Source organism: Echinops telfairi, unplaced genomic scaffold, assembly GCF_000313985.2.
Source record: "Echinops telfairi isolate 266 unplaced genomic scaffold, ASM31398v2 ScPeMD7_4;HRSCAF=17, whole genome shotgun sequence".
Classification (NCBI taxonomy): domain Eukaryota; kingdom Metazoa; phylum Chordata; class Mammalia; order Afrosoricida; family Tenrecidae; genus Echinops; species Echinops telfairi.
Window position 1 is genome coordinate 28,876,688 of NW_022103900.1, and position 21,788 is coordinate 28,898,475.

At 42.8% G+C, this 21,788-nt stretch overlaps 1 pseudogene; it reads right to left on the bottom strand.

Moving 5' to 3' along the window:
• Nucleotides 1–16,242: 16,242 nt before the first annotated feature.
• On the bottom strand, nucleotides 16,243–16,807 carry LOC101641724 (annotated as a pseudogene).
• Between the last annotated feature and the right edge of the window lie 4,981 nt (nucleotides 16,808–21,788).

The following is a 21,788-nucleotide window of genomic DNA, read 5'->3' on the forward strand; positions in this document are numbered from 1 at the left end:
GATGATGGGGTGAGCACAGGAGCAGCCCTGAGACCATGTGGCAGAGCAGTGGGCTTCCTGGCCTGGGGAACAAGGCGGAGGCCAAGAGACAACAGGACCGAGAAGTCCAGGATGAGAGAAAGTCATGCCTGCCCACATGGCCGAGAAGAGGCATTATGGACAAAAACAAAACCAAACTTGTATCCTGAACATTTTGCAACCTGTTACCTTCCCTAGTAAGCCCCATAATTGTGAGTCTTGTCTGTGAGTTCTGCATGGCCATTGCAAGGACTTGGCAAACCTAGCAGAGAAGCAGGGTGCCGTGAGGGGCATGGTTAGTGTAAGGATAGGAGAAAGCAGGATGATGGTGGAGGCATGTATATATGACTTACACTTTGGTTTGGTGTGGAGTAGGATCCACCTTCTCTTTTATGTAGCCAGATGTGATGCCCATGCGTTTTCTTCAGGGATACATTTCTTTGATTTAAATATTGTGCATTCTTTCCTGCAAGTTTGGTTGACTTGTATATGCTCCTAAGGAGGGTAATGCACTAAGCTTCCCATGACAAAGTGCGAGTGAGTTAATGAGATCACCCCACGAGACATTCACGAAGCGGGAGAGAAACCCGAGTGGTGGTAAATTGTTGCAGAAAAAGGCATTCAGAACACAGGAGACCATCTGACTGATGTAAACCTTTTCCCCAGGAGTGGAGTGGCCACCTCAGAACTGCCCCAACTGTTCTAAGGACACCGACAAGTCTTTCCTGGGAGCATCTGAAAGGTAGTTGCGAGAGTGGGTATTAAAAAAAAATTCTGACCTAGTTTTCTATTAATAACATGTATTTACTACTCAGACAACATTTTTCCCAGCAGGCAAATTATAACTAATAACATACAACTTTTAGTTAACATTCCTTTTGCTAAAGGCCTCAGCCATAACAGGTGTTATTAAAGGTAATAAGTACTTGAAGAGCAAGAGAGAACAATTCTTTTACTGGAGCATTTGCAGAAGGTCGAGTCAATGCTGACGAGAATTATGTCAAGTATCTTATTTTTTCAACTCCTAGGGAAGACCAAGATCTATCAATGATCCTGCAGCGCTCGAGTAGGGATGGAACTCTTAGAAATGTGGATGATTAGGGCCCTGAAAGAAGTGATGGTGGGCTTAAGTAAAATGGATGCTCATGTTGAAATCAAAGAGCTCAAGAAAAGAGACAATGTTTTAAAAATGAAGGTGACAGCAGTTGTACAATTATGCTTGATATAATTGAATTATGGATTGCTAGAATATCTGTAAGAGCTCCCAATAAAATCATTAAAGAAGAAGAAAAAGAAAATGGATACTCATATGTAGGAATCTAAACAAACACTGAGAGAGACTTCTGGCAAGAGAAGAGACTTCTGGTCCTTTGAATGGGTTAATAAAATCTGCAAACCACTGACAAACATAACAAAGGAAAAGAAGGAGAGATGCAGATGATGGGCATGAAAATGCAGTGGCCCATGCCCCAACAGAAGCAACTGAACTATAAAGAACAATAGCAGAACGCCAGGAAGCACTTACTCCAGTAAGTTTGAAAACCTAAAAGAAATGAACCCATTTCTGGAAATGCTGCTCACCTAAACTAGAACAGCTTGAAGTAGGAAGTCTGAACAAATCCATAACAAAATTTAAAAGTGGGCACAAGACACAATAGACAACTCACTAAAGAGGACATCCAGGCAACAGTCACGTGAAGAAATGCGTGTGTTCATCAGCCATAAGAGAGATACAAATTTAAACACCAAGGAGATACCACCTCACATTGGCACTTAGAAAACATTTTAAGAATTGGAAAATAGAAAAAGCTGAATAGGATATGGAGAGATTGGTACACTCGCACATTAATTGTGGGATTACAGAATTGTACAACCATTATGGAAAACAGTATCGTGTTTCTATTGACAAATGCAAATACTTTATGATCCTGAAATCTCTCCACTGTATAGATACCCTAAGGAAATGAAGAACAAAACATGAACAGACATATGCACACCCGTGTTTATTGCAGCAATTTCTATAATAACAGAAACATGGAAACAATAAGAAAAACAATAAGAGGAATGGATACACAAACTCTGGAGCATACACACAATGGATTATTACATAGTCCTAAAAAAACCCAAAAACAACGACAAGTCTGTCAAACACCTAATAACCTGGACAACATTGGAAGACATTATGCTCAACAAAGTAAATTTCATAAAAGGTAAATATTTTAAGACATTATAATTATTAAAGAAATAATAAAAATGACAGTGATTTCCACACCCCAAGAAAAGACTTTGAAGACTGCCACTAGATCAGGGCCAGGGGTGAGGGAGAGGAGGAAGGGGCAGGGGAGAAGGGGAGGGCCCGGGAGGGAAAAGAAAGAGGAAGAAGGAGGAAGAGGAAGGAGGAGGAAGAGGAAAAAGAGAAGGGGAAGGAGGAGAAGAGGGAGGAAAGGCGACGGAGAAGGAAGAAAAAGAATACAAGAACATGGCTCTGAACATGTCCTGTGCAAAGGTCAACTCCTGAGAGAAGATTCCCGAAGTTCCATTTTGGTTTTCTGGGAAGCATGAAGTTGGAGGGGGTCTTTCATATACAGCACTTGAAACCTAAAGATTACAGGACCATTGTAATAGTCATTTACTGGAAAGCATTTTATTGATTTTGAAAATAGATGCTATTTAAAACTCCCCTTTAGACCTAGGGGCCATATAATCTTAATGGCAGCTTATTTAGGTTCACTTTGAGACAAAGCTGGTGCCATTAATTTCTTCAACACACTGAGTGCCTACTATGCGCTCTGTCCTGGGGCTGGGTTTGTACTTGTAAATCCGACCAGCAGTTTCTCTGCGCTTCGGGAGCTTACATTTCAGACACGTTGCGGACACACAATGACAATAACCAAGACGTAGAAGGTGACAATTGAGCAATGTGCCTCCCTTGGAGGGGCTTCAGACTTACCTTGGGAGATTAATATAGCAACATAAAAGTATGGTAAGAAGTATAGAAAAAGATATCAGCAATTTAGAGGAACTTTATGGGCTTGCTTTTTCCCTATGAGGAACTATTGTATGCTATACCCTTAGATCTCACGTTGACTCAGGCACCTTTAGAGACTGTTCTGTTGTCATGGCCCTCGTCCCCAACTCTGCTGCAGTTTACTTTACAAAATTGTTATCGATGAAATCTTTGCAGCGTGGATTTCATTTTCCTATCGCTTCATATGCACACGAAAGCTGGGCACCGAAAGGGAAGCTGCCAAAAAACGTGATGCATTTATAACCACGGTGCTGGTGAAGATCCTGAAAGTACCGTGGACTACCAGAAAAGCGAACACATCTACCGGAACGCACCTTGGAAGCAAGGAAGGCAAGACTTCGTCTCACATCCTTGGGACATGTCATCTGGAGAGACCAGTCCCGAGACGTCTCTGGAAAAGGCCAGAGTAAAGTAGAAGGTCCGGTCCGCACAAAGAGGAAGACCCGAGACAAGATGGATTGACGCGTGGTTTGTAACCACGGGCTCAAACATAACCGTTGTCAGGATGGCGCAGGAACAGCAGTATTGTGTCCTGTTGTACATTAGGTTGCTATGAGTTGGAATCGGCTGGATAGTACCTAGCAACAGCAACAACAGGTTATCATTTACATTAGTGGAAATACTAGAATTTTGAGAAAATATAGTGCCATCATGAAAAGGTTAGATTATTTGCAGTAACTGATTGGCTTGCTATTCAAAAGAATGTAAGAATGTCATTTTCACCGGTGGTTATTCATGTCTCCTTTTCAGGTCTCTGCTAGTGTATAATCTCTCAAAGTGACCCCTGATCTCACCAATCTAGTGGGCCCCCCCACGTGCCCCATTATTCTTCATCTGCTTGGCTTATCCCAAGGCATTTACAAACTAGGAGAGGGGGTAGAACAAGCGTATAAGGAACCATAAAAGAAGGCAAAAGTTGAAATAGAAATGCTACAAATCATTACAAGTAGTGTTATTTTGGTTTAGTGCAAAAGGAGATCACTCATCTTTGATGTTTTGTGTTTAAAAGAATTCCGTCTTTGGGGGTGATCAGGCCTTTTATGTGTACGTATATATATACATATATATTTGAATCAGTGGACAAGAAAATAAAGGTTCTGGGATGTTAACAAGATTTATGAACACAGGAACAAGGTCTCATAGAGGCGATTGAAATATGTGACAAGCATTAGCATTTCAGAGTAGTGATGAGGTACTTGTATAGATTGATGTGGCTAAAAATTAGACCAGGCATATTAAAAGCTGAGATCATTCAGGCTTAGGAGCAGTTGAATATGAGCAATTATGAAGCAGTTAAGCCATTAAATAAAACTGAAGATCTTGTGAACCGCCAGAGCGAAAAGGCACCTCCATGTGACCGAGTGCTTTATCACCAGCACTCTCCTCTCAAAAACATAAACATAAGGAAATGTTGGTGCCAAGGGCGATGGAGAGACTCTGTAAAGGCAAACCATTTCACATGTTGCTCAGGACAGCAGTCTCGTGCTGAGAAAGCCATCTCTCCCTGGGCATACCAATTGTGTGAGCAGAATGTGGGGATAAAGCGATTAAGGCCTGCCTTTTAGTTTGGGGCCCCGCATGGCATCTGAGCACTCCGGAGGCCTGTGGAGAATGGCTCACCTGGTTTCTGTCATGCTCATGTAATTGTACATTCAGACTGGCTGTCTCCATCAGCTGATCCCTCCTGTGAAAATGATTGTAAACATGGGCAAGGCTGTTTATGTGAAAATGTTTATTCTATTCCCATTCTGCTTGGGTGTTAGGCCCTTAGCATGAGAGGGTTTCAAGAACACACTATCTGAGGGGAAATAATCCTAAAAACATCTGTTCTTTCCACAGTCATTGTGACTTGATAGTAAATAAGATTAGTCCGTGAAGAAAAAGCTGAGCCATTTGTAGAGTAGGTCTGCCCTGTGCCCTACTGCCGTGTCTATATGCATTAGCCATTTTGAATGGCTTAATTGGTTGTCAATAGAAACATCTAATATTTATTAGGGATCTGCCATGTGCCAGGCATGGAGTAGACACATTCACATATTTATGCAAGAGGAACAGAGTGTTGTAGAAGAAAGAGGACTACAATTAGAGCTTCAGTTTTGGCATGGTTTCTAACTGGAGAGACTAAAGACTTACATTTTAAAGCACTGAAAAATGTAAGGAGGGACAGCACAATCTCTAGATCTGTGTTTATTTTCTAGTTTCCTGCTGTGTGTGTGTGTGTGTATGTGGGATGTGGTATACAGGAAGAGATTCTCATTCCTACTCCCTCCATCCCAAAGTACTAGGGCTATGCACCTAGACAGCTTTATTTATATTTTTGACCCTTCTGGTGTTTATTGGACAATGTATTTCTCGTTTGCTGTGTTTACGTTCTTCCATATCCAAATCAGTCATTACATTCCATTTAATCACTTCTTCAAAACGCGTTGCCAATTTCTTCCTTTCAACTAATCATTCTGTACTGGGAAACACAGCGGTCAAGAGCACGAATGGATTTCCGTTCAAATTCTGCTTTTGCCAATAGAGGCTGTGCGATCTGGGGCCACTTATTATTTGTTTTAAACAGCTTGAAATTCCGTTGCCTAATCTGGTGATAGGAACATCTTATAGAATTGTTGTAAATGTATTATTTTAAGGAAAGGCTTTGAAGTGTTTAGAAAAGTGCCTGGCACTTAAAACTCAATGACACCTGCTCCTTATATGGCAGTTACTGTTGCTATTGTTAATAATAGCATTGATATGAATACTTTGTTATTGTTATCACTACTATTGCCCTAGCCTTATCATCCTCTTTCATTAACCTGCATTGTTACTACCCCTGACTCCAGTCTCTGAGCACTTACTATATTCACCAAGTACACGACATGGTAAACTCTCTACATGTTTCATTTTGGATAGTTTCTACTGCAGCATCTTCAGGTTCATTAATGTTTTTCTTCTGCAGTGTCTAGTATGGTGACAATCACATTCAGTGTATATTTCATTTCAGGCTTTGTATTTTTCACATATGGAAATTTATAGATTCAGATTGCTTTTAACCATTAGACAAGACTCCCTTTAACATATTCATGCCGGCACCTACCTTAGAGATTCTCAGTCAAAGGGGATTTTGCTCTTTAGGAGAAATGGGTGACATCTGGAGATATTTTTGTTGTCACAACTAGAATGTGTGTGTATGTGTATACTACTGCATCTATTGGGTAGAGCCCAAGGATACTGTTGCTAAACCTCCCACAATACACAGGATAGCCTCCCCCTGGCTCCAGCAGCTCCCACCCCAAACAAAGGATTATCTGGTCCAAAATGTAAATAGTGTCAAGTTTAGGAAGCCCTGCTCTGCCCCTTGAACATATGGAATATAATTACAATAACAGTTTTAATGTCTCTGTCTACAAGAACTATCATTGGTACTGTGTTACATACTCTGGTGTCAATTTGGGACTTGAGAGGACTAAGAGTGAAGGGGTGGAGTCCAGTCTGTCAATCAGATCGTAGCCAATGAAGCCTCTATGTGGGCATGGCCTTCTCCTGAGAATTCTTGGAAATCTGTTTTTTCCTCCTTGGAGGCAGAAGACTTCTCTCTCTCTACTCACTTCCTTGGAGACACTCTCCTGACAAGACACATGGCTCTACGCCCTGGGAGCTGGAGAAGCCACATGGACCTACTCTGATGCAGACCTACTCTACACCCTGGGAGCTGGAGGAGCCACGTGGAGACCCCTGCCAGCGCTGAAATACTTCTACCACCACTGATTTTGCACACACTGGCCTGTGATCTGCCTGCATTCAGCCTATTGCATGTGCTTCGTGAGTCTGAAGAGGACTTCATAGATTGGTCTTGGACATATGGGCTAATATTGGACTTATGAATCTGATCCAGACTGGCTGGGATGTTTCCTCAATATTCAACTGCTCTTGTTTTGTTTTTCAACTGCTCTTGTATATAAAGCTCTTTCTTATACACAATGTGAGTGTCTATGAATTTGTTTCTTTAGTCTACCCGGACTAACACAGGTACCATTTCTGAGCCTTTTCTTTTATTCTTCTTGCCTCGTTAAGCTTCTTTGGATGCCTGGAAATTAAATTGCAGTGAATTTTATCTTGGTAGGTGCTTGGTCCTTTTCTTTTCTTTTAAACACCCTTCAGCTTTGCTTGAGGAGTCCTGGTGGGACCATGGCTGCTAACTGCAAGGGCAGCATTTTGAAACCACCAGTTGCCCACTGGAGAAAGATGAGGCTTTCTACTCCTGGCCTCATGCGTGACCAGGCTCTCCCATTCTGGTGGAGGGCGGCATGAACGCTCCCCAGACCCGTGTGAGCTCTGGGGACTGTCCCTTTTCAGAGATTTTTTTTCCAGGCTTGAGTAGTTTCCTCCCCCAGCTGAAGACGTAAGGGGAACTCTCTGTAGGGCTCTAGAGAACTGACTCTGTGCTGCTCTCTCCTCTGTGCAGCTGTTGGCTCTCTGGTACTCTGGGGGGTGAATTCTCACTGTCTTCCCTTCTGAATATGCAACTCCATTTCTTCAGCTCGAGGGGAATGGCATACTCTATTTGGGTCCCCACATTAGAGATTCCCTCTAGGTGGAGATTGGTACAAATGAATTCACCTAGTTTGTTTCCTTTACTCAGGGACCACAGTACTGATCTCTATATTGACTATTGACGGAACAATTTTTTTTTTACATATTCTACTTCACATGGTGTTTTACATTGTTTTAGGTAGTAGGGTAAATCTGGTCCCTGATCCTCCATCATGGTGGGACATGGAAGTACATAGCAGACTAGTGTTTACATAATATGATGTCAATTTGGGACTTGAGAGGATTAAAAGCAATGGTTCTTAATCTTCCTAATGCCACGACCCTATAATACAGTTCCTCATGTTGTGGTGACCCCCCCACAACCATAAAATTATTTTCGTTGCTACTTTGTAACTAATTTTGCTACTGTTACGAATCAGGTGACCCCTGTAAAGGGTCGTTTACCCCAAAGGGGTCAAGATCCACAGGTTGAGAACTGCTGAATAAGAGTGAAGGGGTGGAGTCTAGTCTCTCAATTGGATCATAGTCAATGAGGCCTCTATGTGGGCATGGCCTTCTCCTGAGAATTCTGGGAATTCCTGGTATTTCTTCCTTGGAAGTGGGAGACACTTCTCTCTCACTGGTCACTCCCTTGGAGATGCTCTACTGACAAGACACAGGGCACTACACTGATGAGATAGTTAAGGTTTATTGTGCCAACCTGGCCGATAAACACATGTGGGATTAATTGAAGGGTGGAGAGATAAATGGCTGGGTGAGCCTCGCCTTTCTTGTTCTCGGGTCTCTTGCTCTCTGATGGTCAGACCAGTGTGCAGCTGCCTTAGTTAGCTCTCTGCCTCAGCTGGCAAGGCTCACTTCCTGTGAGACTTCCCGAAGGAAAAGCCACATGGACTGAACCTGATGCAGCCCTGGATGCTGGAGATGCACTGAGATGCTTACACGCTCACTGATTCGGCTTTCCTCCTGCCAGCACTGAGATGCTTACACGCTCACTGATTTGGCTTTCCTCCTGCATTCGGCATCATAGCATGTGTTTTGCAAGTTTGAGGAGGACTTTGTGGATCGGTGTTGGACTTATGGGCTTGGATTGAACTGGGTTGGGGTGCTTTCTTAATGTACACTTACCTTTTATATAAAACTCTCTCTCATATACATATGAGTTTCTGTGGATTTGTTTCTCTAATCTACCCAGTCTAACACACCTGGGAACTGGCAGAGCCACATGGAGACCCTTGCCAGCACTGAGATGCTTACAATGCCCCTGGATCGAACCACTTTCTACCCACTGGCCTGTGAGTGTCCTGCATTTGGCATCATTGTATGTGTTTTGTGAGTCTGAAGAGGACTTTGTAGATTGGTATCGGACATTTCAGTTAATATAGGACTTATTGGCTTGGACTGGACTGAATTTGGATGCTTCCTTAATGTACAATTATCCTTTATATAAAACTCTCTTATACACATATGCATGTTTCTGAATTTATTTCTCCAGTCTACCCAGTCTAACACAGACTTTTAAGGGTGATGATTATTTTTATTAGTTGCATGTGTTGTTGCTGCTGTTAGGTACCATCGAATCGGTTCTGACCATAGCGATCCTATGCACACCCCAATGAAATGTTGCACTGTCCTGCACCATCCTCACAATGTTCCTATGTCTGAGCTCATCGTGGCAGCCACAGTGACCATCCATCTCGTCAACGGCCTTTGTTTGTTTGCTTTGCCACTTGTCCACTTTACCAAACAGGATGTCCTTCTCCAAGGACTGGTCTCGCCTGACAACATGTCCATTGGTGTGCTTGAGGATAGAGATGCAGTCATTGTATGTTTTGAGTGTTTTCTAGTCTCGAGAGCCCATCTTTCAGCACCATATTGGACAGTGTTCTGTTGTGATCCATGGGGTTTTCATTAGATACTTTTCAGAAGTAGATTGTCAGGACTCACCTCCTAGTCTCTAACCCACACTGAAACCTGTCAGCCTGGGGTGATCCTGCTGGTATTTGAAATACCAATCGTACAGCTTCCAGAATCGTATTAATTCGTAAGCTACAACTGTATGACAAACTGACAGGCAGACAGTGGCAGAAATGTAAAGTGAGAATCTCTTTGTATCTCTGCAGCTGCACCTTAGAAAACAATTGAATCTCCAGAATCAAACGTGGGCATTAGTCTGGGTGTCGACACCACAGTGTCTGCGTTTACTGGCACAGCCTCTGAACTTTTCGATGTTGCTTCTTTTCTGATCTCTCTCCACTTGGGATTCTTCTCCTCAGTCTATGCTTCAGCGGTGGTTTCCTTTGTAAACATTTGACCCTAGTGGATCTTATTACTTTCTTAGTTAATTTGAACCTGTTTGCTTTTTGGTCCTTTCTGCAGCCAGATCCCAAAGTTTATGTACATATGGCTCAATAATGCGTATGTCTGTTTGTGAGTTACAAAGCAATGTAATGGTGTATTTATATTGCTATGTTTATTAGCTTTGAAATTCCTAACAGAGATATCCAGTTTCTGCCCTCGGGATGTGCTCACATTTTGACAACCATTTTTATATTAAAAAATATTTCTTTACATGTATCTAGTTTTCTGCTTTAAAAGGCTTGCATTAAGATATGTTTATTGAAAAGGGGTGGGCAGGAAACAAAATGAGAACTGAAGAAATGGAAGCAAAATAAAATCGAACGGAGTCTCGGGTTTTGGTGCTCATGACAGTTTCTCTTGGTGGCATGGCGCTTGCCGATTTTCTAAAGCTGGAGACATGTGAGGCTTCCTGGGTCGTGGTTGCTAGCCTGCAAGTTACTGATCCTGATGCGGTTACACTATGCCTTGGGTGAGCTGGCTCTGGTTAGAAGTTTACTATGTTGGTCCTTGTGGTATGACACTTGACAGCAAAGCCCTGGTTTTAGATTGAGCAGCTCATGAGATGAAAGATGGGAAATGTGGAGTCTTTCATCTTTTGCTTCCTAATTCAAAGCCAATCAAGAAGTCATTGGCTTTAATGACCTTCAGTTAGAGCAGTGGTTCTCAACCTGTGGGTCTTGACCCCTTTAGGGGTCAAACGACCCTTTCACAGGGGTAGCCCGATTTGTACTTCTAATGGACAAGAGTCCCATAGTTCAGTGCCACATGGTATCCTTTGTTCCACAGGGTTGATAAATGAGCTGTGAATGCTTTCTGGAAATAATTTGCACTCCTTCCTAAGAAGTTAGACAATCTGAGCGGATCAATTCTACAAGTGTAAACAAACTTTACTACTGAGCCAACCATGGCACTTGGAGCTGTTCCAAGACTGGGCTCTGAGATGTGTGGAGGATGGGCTGCAGGAGGAGGCAGGGCCTGTGAGAGCTGAAGGAAGGCGTGGGGTCCACTTTGGCCTAGCAGCCTAAGGAGATGAGCAGCCATCAAATCAGAGGGCACAGTACTCATTCCAGGGGACAGCAGAGGGAAGACCCAGGGTCAAGATCTGGAAGGGGGTAAATCTGAAACATATGCTTGAAGAGCAGCCTCAAGATACCAGTGATAGAAGGCTTGGCACGGGGACTCCTCCCTCTTGAGCAAACAGCCTCTTAGCTTTTTCTCTGCAGTGCATGCAGGTGAGACAATGTCGAAAAACAGAAGGTAGATTAATCAAGATAATGGGAAATGAGAACAGATTTTGAAAAATGACAAGAGGTCTCAGCATATTATCCCATTATTTGGATTCAACTCTATATTTGGGGGGAAGAGTGAGAGAGAGAGAGACAATAATTTAAGTGGGCTGAGTAATTCCGCTTGCCTGCCATTCCACCCTAATGAATGAGCAAGCACTGGGGCTGCAGACCTGAGGTGTTTCCCGGATTGTGCTCAGTTCTTATACACACCTGCACCAAAGGCTAAAGAGATGTTTAAAGAGATATTTTTATTTTGAATTTTGTTGTTCTTTATGGTTGTGGGAGATATATAATCGTTTGTCAATTTGAGGATTAGGAGTGTAGGGGTGGTGTCTAGACTGTTAATCAGGATATGGCCAATGAAATCTCTGTGTGGGCATGGCCTTCCCCTAAGGATTCTGGGAATTGTTGAATTTTCCTCCTTGGAGGTGGGAGACTCTCTGCTCACACCCTGGGAGACAGCAGCCGACAAGACACATGGACCCACCCTGGGAAGCCATGCAGAGACCCCTGCCCGTGCTGAGATGTTTCCAATGCTACTGGTCCAGAGACTTTCTACCAACTGGCCTGTGATCTTCTACATTCGGCATCATTGCATGTGTTTTGTGAGTCTGAAGAGGACTTCTAGATTGGTATCAGACACATGGGCTAATATCAGACTTATGGACAGGGCTGGGATGTTTTCTCAATGTTTGATTGCTCTTGTCTATAAATCTCTTTCTTATACACATATGTGTCCGTGGATTTGTTTCTCTAGTCTACCCAGACTAACACAATGGCCAATAAAAACAAGCTAATAATGTTATCTGTGCTCAGTCAGAGAGAGAACAGGGTGAGAATGGAGTATTTTTCCAAAGGAAAATTTGACACCACAATTTTTGCCTCAAGTGCTGTTTCTAGAACTCAGTTTCTACAACAGAAACAACTCCAATAGTGCAATATCTGACACATGGGTGGAACTCAATGCATATTAGATAAATTCATATTATATGCAATATCTGCTAACCATAAGATCAGTCATTCAAAACCACCAGCGGCTCCTTGGTGGAAAGAGTTATAGTCTCAGAAATTTACAGGGGCAGTTCTACCCTGCCTTTAGGATGGCGATCAGTGACAATCAACTTCATGACAATGAGTTTGTTTTTGTTTTATATATAATATATAAGAGCATAGTCACCGAGGACTTGTTTCTAGAATATTTAATAGGTCTGCTAGACATATCTCTGAGGATTAATCTAGTCACCATACATGTATATGTATGTGTTTTCTCCCCCATTCCACCCCGCTTCTTTCTTTCCCTCCTCCTTTTATTCATTCATCAATTCACTCATCCAGCCACCCATCCATCTGTCTGCTGTCTAAAATATAATTGTAACTACTATCCACGGTAGGTGCCAGAGGAGGTGAGATGACCCTAGTAAAATTTGTTTTTGAGTTGTCATAATGAGTGGTTCTTTTTGTTACTTGTGCTTTGTTTGTTTGTTTGTTTAAACTTTCACTTTTAAACAACCAATAAAATAAGTGGATAAATCAGAGAGCATTTTTTTTAAAAGCACTTATTGTGGTAATAATCCAAGTAGATATAAATTCACCTTGTGAAGTGGAATGAGTACAAGAATGGAAGCAAAGAGGTTAGTCTTACCCCTTACCCTTGACCTTACCTAACAGCTGGCCTTGGGTAGAGGCAGCTAACCTAACACCTTCAGTTTTCTTTTCTGGAGCGTGAGAGGGATGAGTCAGAACCTCTTCAAAGTTCTTTACAGTTCAAGCATACTCAGAGTTACAGAAAAAACACATGTAGTGTTCCAGTAGAATAAAAGATCAAGGAATAATATTTCATTTGTTCACTTTTCTCCCTCAGAGAACTTTAGCATTAAGATTTGGTGTTGACAGAATATATTGACATTTGGGAGATAAGACTTCTACTTAGATAACTAATTTGCAACTATAATTCCTCAAACAATGTGGCGTTTAGGGCCTCTGACAGCCTTCCTCCCACCCACGCAGTCAAGAAACTGCATCGAACTCTTGATGCTCCCAAACTTAACTCCTGCTGACGTGGTGCCTTATCAATAACACAAACAGTTGATCAACATATTATTTTGTAGTTAAATGTAGTATATAGTGTACTCACGTAAAAGCTGTATTTTAAACACTAGCTAACAAGATATTTTGGGAAAAGTACACGGTTTTCCTGCCTGCTGGTTTAGCTGTAGTGACAGTTTCACTAATTCCCTTTTCCTTTCTTCTTTCTTTCTTTTAAAAATCATTTTATTGGGGGCTCCTACAACTCTTATCAATCCATACATCCATCCATTGTGTGTCAAGCACATTTGTACATTTGTTGCCCTCATCAATCTCAAAACATTTGCTTTCTACTTGAGCCCTTGGTATCAGCTCCTCATTTTTCCCCTTCCCTTCTTGCTCCCCCCTCCCTCATGAACCCTTGATAAATTATAAATTATTATTATTTTGTCATGTCTTATACTGACCGATGTCTCCCTTTACTCACTTTTCTGTTTTCTATCCCCCAGGCAGGGGGTTATATGTAGATCCTTGTGATTGGTTCCCCCTTTCTACCCCACCTTCCTTCCACCCACCCCGTATCACCACTCTCACCACTGGTCCTGAAGGGTTTATCTGTCCTGGATTCCCTGTGTTTCCAGTTCCTACCTGTACCAGTGTACATCCTCTGGTCTAGTCAGATTTGTAATGTAGAATTGGGATCATGACAGTGGAAGAGGAAGAAGCATTAAAGAACCAGAGGAAACTTGTATGTTTCATCATTGCTACACTGTACCCTGGCTGGCTCATCTCCTCCACATGATTCTTGTTTTTTTTTTTAAACCATGATTCTTACACTGGATTAATTTACTTTGAAATGGTAGGCAGTCACAACTTCAGACCTCAATCTGTGGTACATATCATGAAATTCACCTTTTTCTTGCAATGGCATGATTTTTCTTTGCTCCTTGGGAACACTTCCAGTATCACAAGTGGCACTTCGTATGGGTTCCACAGTGTTATTCAAAGCTTATGGTGTTGCACTAAACCCAATAAAATACACGATATTGGCAAGAGATCACCTTTTTGTTGTGATGCACAGTTAACTGGAGAGATGACCTGCTCACAGGGAGATGATTAATGTCACACAACAGTTAAAAACAACATCATCATCAAAACCCATGTGTGTGTGTACCCTTACGGTTTGAGATAGTTTATTGTGCCAGCCTGGCTGATAAACGCAGGTGGGATTGACTGAGGGGCGGAGAGATGGATGGCTTGGTGAGCCTTGCCTTTCTTGTCTCTCGCTCTGTGATCATCGGACCAGTGTGCAGCTGCCTTGCTTGTTCTGTGCCTCAATTTAAAGGCTACACTGCCTGTGGGACGCCTAGCCTGTGGACTGTGTTGCTGTAAGTTGAGGTCCCTTTAAGATTTCTCTGGAGCTGGGGACTGGTGATTGGTGACCTGCCTTGTGATTGGCTGCTGTGCTGACATAGCCTAGCTCTCTCTACAAATAGAGGAAGATCTGGCATCAGATAGAGACTTGAAAGACTGCTAGTCTCTCAACTTTCTCTCATGGATGTGAGTTGCACTAAGCCATTTATAGTGCTTTCTAATTTAACTGTTTATTTCTTGTATTGTATATTTATCTGTATATGATTTAACAGTTAATTTCTCATTATATATATCTAATTATCTTTATAAATAAATATATTATATTATCAGGAATTTGGTTTTATCTCTCTAGAGAACTCTGTCTAAGACACAGTTCAAACCTGTGTTGGTCATGAGTCAACTGTAATTAGCAAAACTTAGCATCCCTGGGTGGTAGCATGCTCACACAGAGGTTGAAAGGTTGAGTCCCTGGAAGAAAGGCCTTGTGTTACATTCCAGCAGAAGTCAGCAACTGAAAAGCCTATGCATCATCGTTGTATGCTTGCACACGGGGACACATTGAACTACTAGTAACTGGATAGTAATTAGTGGAAGAAAAATTCAGCAACACTACTTGAAGGTTTTTCTTCTAGACATTTAATTTCTATTGAGCTTTTAGTATCAGCTCCTCCCCACCCCCATGACCCCTTGATAAATTAAATTATAAATGATTATTTTCATATCTTACACCACCACTGTCTCCCTTCCCCTCTGGTTTCTGTTGTTTGTCCCCCTGGGGGTTGGGCATGGGGAGTGGTTATGTGTTGAGCATTGAGATTGGTTCCTTCTTCCTCCCCTCTTCTCCCCACCTCCCCCCTACCTTCCTGGTATCCCTCCTCCCATTTCTGTCTCTGGATTCTGTACATGAAGGTCTTTTCTTAATTTGGTAATTGCACTTCAATTTTAGGTTGCATACAATTTTAAAAATAATGTATGTTCTAGGATGGGGTCCAGGAATATGAGTACCTAAAGTGATTGTGTCTATGAAAAGGATGCAGCGGCCACGTTTCACCTCCTCTGGTGTCCTTACTGCCACGAGGCAGGAGGCAGATGTGCCTCTACCTTTCCTCTTTCTTCACCTTTCTGACACCAGTTGTTCCTCCCACAACATTCGACACCTATCTGGGTTTGCTATTCCTTGCTACGGCCCCACAGACCACACAGACAATACTCACGATGATAGGGGGTTGTTAGGGAAGCTTATGGGCTACCACAAGTCAGGATCAGTAAACAGCAAGGACACAGCAACTCCTCTCCACAGCCTGCAGCCAGAGGTCCCCAGCCTCTCAGTCACGTGATCTCTTGGTCTCTGCCTCTGAGGACCAGGAAGGCTGCTGCTTCACAGTCTCATAATCTTGGCACCGCTACTCATTTTTGTCTCATGATTTCCTCGCTTTGGCTTATATGTTGGCTTGGTTCCTTTGCTCTCTTGCCATAGTAGCTGGTGTTTCTGGTCCTGGTGTTTCTGGTCCAGATCTCAAATGTGCTCTTGTTCCTGTGGCCCTGGGGTTGCTCTCTGTGTGTTTTTTTTTGAACATCCAAAATGTTTTAATAACAGGACAGGATTTGCGGTTAGTTTTTGTAGCCTCGGCTGGCACGTCAGCCTCTGGCTCACTCGAACTTCCGGCCCTTGGAGCGAACATAGGGTTTGGTGTGACTGAGGGGGGTCCCTGGCGCCTTGCCAAAATGCCTGTACACCTCACGGTCCTTGCGTGGACCAGACAGCAGGACAGTGCCACAGCCCTTGGGGGAGTCCAGGGCTAGCTGGTCAAAGGTGAGGATCTTGCCCCAGCCTTGAGGATGCGGCTCCGGGCCCGGCGCTCACTCGCAGGGCGCACACCTTCAGCTTGGGCACCTCTTGCACCCGCACACCATCCGTTGTGGTCCCCACGACCACGGCTGTCTTGTTTTCTCGGCCAGGGAGCTTCCTCGTCTGGATCATCCGAGAGAGCGACAGGGGCGGCCGGTTGGTGCGGCTCATGAACAGTCTCTTCAGCACAACCTGGTTGAAGGTGGAGTTGGTCCGCCGGGCCAGAAACCTGTATAGCTTGACCAGGAGGCGCAGGTAGATGTCCTGGCTCTTGGGTTCCTTGCGACGAACCTTTGGGTCCTTGTTGTGGCGGATATCAACTCCCATGATGGCACCTCCTGCTCAGCCAGGTCCGGAAGCTCTCTGTGTGTCCTTGCATCTGAGTTGGCTCTTCTGCACAGAGCAATGGCTTTGATGAAGGCGTGGTTTTTGTCTCTTGGCAGATCGTATCAAGGAAAACAAAGGCTAGTGACTTAAGTTACACCTTCTAATAAAGTGACACTTACTAAGGATATCTCCCACCTTAATCCTGTAACAGAGAGCTCCTGCCAAATGGGACAGCCACAGGCGGAGGTTAGAAGGGCCATTTTAATTGACTATATCTCAGTCTCTGATATCACTTTGAAAAATAATTAGGTATGCATATAATTTTCTTTGACTAGAAGCTCAAGAAACAATCAAATCCCACCTCTATACTCAAAGTCAGACTGAGTTTACCTTCAAGGGTCACCATAGAAAGGGATTCCAAAGAATTCTAGTTTTAATGTATTCACATCTTTAGGAATTTCTTCTTTGTGTTAAGACCAAGAACACAATTGGTTTTCAATTCCATTTTACTTTTTTAGTTACTTTTCTTTCTTGGTCCTAAAATTTCTAGTAAACTATCTTCAGGGGTAAGATCACGAAAGGGTCTTAAGGTCTCGTAAGGGATACCCAAGCAAATGAGCAGCAAAGACTCACCATCCCTGAGTTCACTCTGCCTCCTCGCGACCCTGTGGAATCATGGGAGCAGAAACGAGCGAGTGGTCATGGAAGCGTTTGGGTCAGTCCTTTGCTTTCTGACTTTGTAGAATTAAATTTATGGGTAAAATGAACACAATGATTAAAAAGATACTCTACAAAGATCTGTTTGGCAGAAGGCCTCAAAGGCCTTTTGGAGCTGGCTAACAAAGATTTTAGAAAGTCCTTAGAGATGTTTAAGCCAGACTTTTCCTCGTCAACTACCTTCAAGGTGCCATTATTGAAGATAATTCTCTCATGAGTAAACTCTGCCCTTGGCATGGCAGTTGTGGGAGAAATGGGGAGCTGATAACAATAAATACAAGAATGAAGAAAATGGCCTAAAACAGACTACAACTCTCTTGCTATGATTCAACGGTTCAATTGTATGATATGTGCAATATATGCCAATAAAACAGTTGAAAAAAATCTGCCCTTGAAGACTTACGGAAGTGTAGATGTAGGCGTAGATTGTGCGAAAATAGTTACATGCTCAGTAGTTCCCTGGAAGGTGGACAGCTTGAACTCACCTAGAGGTGCTTCCAAAGGAAAGGCCTGGTGGCCTGTTGCTGGCATCTCACAGCCGTGAACCCCGATGGAGTGCAGTTCGACATGGGATGGGAAGGCCCTGAGCCAGAAGGCAAGATTTCATGTATTTATTGGTTTTGAGGTGGGTCACCGATAAAGTAGGAGAAGGAAGGTAAGGGGCAATGTCTAAAACCCAAGCTCATTGTGGTCGAGCGGATTTTGAGTCATAATCACCCTCTGGGACAGGGTAGAACAGCCCCTGTGGGTTTCTGAGAGTAAGTACTGACAGGAGTAGAAAGCCTTGACTGTATCCCATGGAGTGTCTGGTGGTTTTGATCTGCTGACCTGGCAGTTAACAGCCTAACATGTCACCCCTGTGACACCAAAGCTCACTCAAAAACTAAACTCACTGCCCTCAACTCACTTCTAACTCATAGGGACCCTACAGGGTTGGGTAGAACTGCCCCTGTGTTTCTGAGACAGTAACACTTTACAGAAGAAGAAAGTCCTCACTAAGCCAGGGCCCCCACTTGCAGTTTACAAATTGTGCTTAATGACCTGGGAATTGTTTCAAGGTCCAGCTTGGTTCAGAACTCAGTCCTGTGGTGAAGTTTGGGGCAGGTGGCGGTGGTAGAGAAAGTAAGATTTGTCAGAAGCATGCAAAGGCATGACACTCAAAGTTACGTTGTTTATTTGGATTTCCTGGCCAACTTTCTTGCTGTAAGAACACCCTCCTGAATTTCCCCATCTCCCCGTGATTGTAAGAGGCAACGAGCCTTTGCAGCATCGCAGGGTGATGATCATGGACCAGGAAGTTCTGTTTTTCACTCCTCTACCTCCCCTTTCCCTACAAACCTAGACCCTGGCTAAGTGCCCTTTTACTGTCGAGTCTGAACCCCTCTTGATTTTGAATTGAACAGGGCAGCCTAACAACTCATGAAAAGGGAGTTGGAATTGGGAGCTCTGCTTCCTGAATGTAACAGGAGAGGCCATTTGAGGCTTCCTCAGGACGTCAAAAATCAACTTGAGTGTTGACAGCATCTCAGTTTGGTGTTTTCAGAAAACATTTACCACCTCCCTTGTTCCTTTTTTTTTTTAAAGCACAATTAAGGGAGCTCTAAAAAGAAACACCTTTTGCTGGTTTGCTAAACACTATGTGTGAAGTCATTAAATTTATCCTTTGCTCCACAGTTCTGCACTTATTTAAAATTTATCCTCGTGATAACTTGTTCTAATCGTTTTAGAGTTTGTTTTGAACTAAAACAAATAATCTGAATAATTTTCAGTGTGGATGAGTTATTTTTGTGTCCTTTCCTCAAATCCTTCATACTTTAGTACAGAGTTTGGAAACTTTTTTTTCTACCAACGGCCATTTATAACAGAATTTGCAGGCCATACAAAATTATCAACTTAAAAACTAACCTTTTATATTTGCTCAAATAGTTAATGAATTCACCCTTAATGCGATGGGTGGAACTGCTTCTGTTTGGTGAGGTGTGTAATGTTAGATGGATGGACCTTCCCTATCCCTGCCTTAATAGAATAAAAATATTTTCAATCTTAAATATTAATGTGAAAATTAAAAGTATTTTGTTTACAGTTACTTGATAACCAATGCTGAGGAAAAGTCTTCTCCCATCTCCTTCATGCCTCTCCCTTACCCCCTGGAAAAAACCCCAAACAGCAAAATGGTTCTAAGCACAGCCAGAATGCTTCTTGGAAGGGCGGACACATAACTTTGGATCACCTACTTTGGATATATTATTAGGCGAGACTCCGGAAAAAGTAAACTGGGGGATCAGTGAAAAAGAGGAGGATGACCCTCAATGACATGGATCGACAGTGGCTGCAGTAATTGGCTCAAAAATAGGGGTGATGTGAGGATGGGCTAAGAATGGGCAGTGCTGTGTTCTGTTTTACACAGTACTGCTGAATTGGAACAGAATAGAAGGTACCTAACTGCAATCAACACAGGCTACATTTGTCCAGAGATTTCTGACTCCTTGATCAATGGGATCATGTGTTCCCCATCTCTGCTCTCACGGCTTCCCATGGGTACCTTTAGCCTAACTTGTACGACTTGTACTACAAACATGCAAACTCGGAAATCCAAAGTTGGAAGTCCAATCCCCATTTTACCACTAATAGTCTGTGTAGCTTTAACTAACTAACTAACTAACTAACTAACTAACTAACTAACTAACTGCCACTGAGTTGATGCCCACTCATCGCTACCCTATAGCACAGGGTAGGACTGCCCCTGGGAGTTTCCGAGACCATAGGTCTTTCAGGGAGCAGTTTTTCTCCAACAGAAAGGATGGTTATTTCAAACTGCTGACTCTGTATTGCAGCCCTATGAATAACCACTGTGCCACCAGGGCTCCTTATGTGACTTTAGGTGTGTTAATTTCCTTAGACTCAATTGAATCAGCTATCAGAAGGATACCTATTTTATATGGCTCGTGTGAGGATTCAACAAGATAATCTGCATAAATACATGAGGTACTGCCTACCACTGTATTAGTTGCTCATTAAAATTTAGCTAGCTGTGGTAAATAATTGGTTCATTTCTCTTCTACATTGGGAGCTTCCATAGGACATAATTTATGTGTTAACACTTAAGACTATTTATCTAGTACCTGGCATATGTATATTTGATACTCACTTGATTCTGAACCAATAAATGCTTTCCTTTTAGGAACAGTTTGGAATCCAGTGTGCAAAAGATATTCATACAGTTCAGAGGGCAATAGAGTCCAATGATTCACAGTTATGGTTTTCATAGAGAACAAAAGAAATCAACACCAGACCATATTTGGTAACAAAGTCAATCCATTACTTTTGCAGACAGGACTATAGAATTGGGGAGAGGGTACATACATAATTACAGGTTAAAAAAGTTTACAGGATTGGCTCTAGGGTTTTAATTACCTGGATATGTAGTGGTTGGGGTACGATTTATGATTATGTAGTCAAGACCACAAGGTGGTTTTAAGACAATACCAAGACCTCCAACCTTGAATTTTAATTAAATAATCTGTGTCTGATTGACTACTTTTGTTAAATGCCTTGGCAGGTACTTAGATTTTTGTGTGAGTATTTTCTGTGTAGTAGCTAATCTACTCTGAACCACATTTTATTTTATACTTCTTCCAGGACTTAGTGTCCGTATGCCTTAATACTTAGGAAAAGATTCAAAGTCCACCAAATTGATGAAAGACTGAAACAGGAGTCTGGGATTCTGGTGCGAGACGGCCTTGAGTCTTCATTTCATGGATGTGACTGGGGCTTTGTTCTCAGCGGCTCTGCAATGACCCCAAGAAATAAACAGTCACTGGGAGGTCTGAACCATCACCCAGGATACCTGCTTTATGGTAAATGCTATTGTAAGCCAGCATGGGGTTCTATGCCAGGTTGGAAACAAATCCAGCGACATTCGTATATGTACCAAAGAGCTTTATATCAGTAGATAATTATATATCAAGTCCCTAAGTCTGATGCTAGCCAGGGCCCTCTTCAGACTCACCTAGCTGCAGGCTGGTGGCACAGAGTGTGAAGCAGGAAGCAGGAGGGTCACAGGCAGGTGGGTGCAGAGTGGTGGGGCTCCAAGGTTGGGGGAAACATGGTAAGGTGCTGAAGACTCTCAAGGTTGGATGGTCCCCATGGGGCCACCCCTGGAGGCAGACAGAGTCCCAGTGAAGTGCCAGCTAGGAGTGAGATGATGTGGGAGAGAGAGAAACAGTTTTCAGAGTCCCTTACGCTTACTTAAAAGGCCACACTT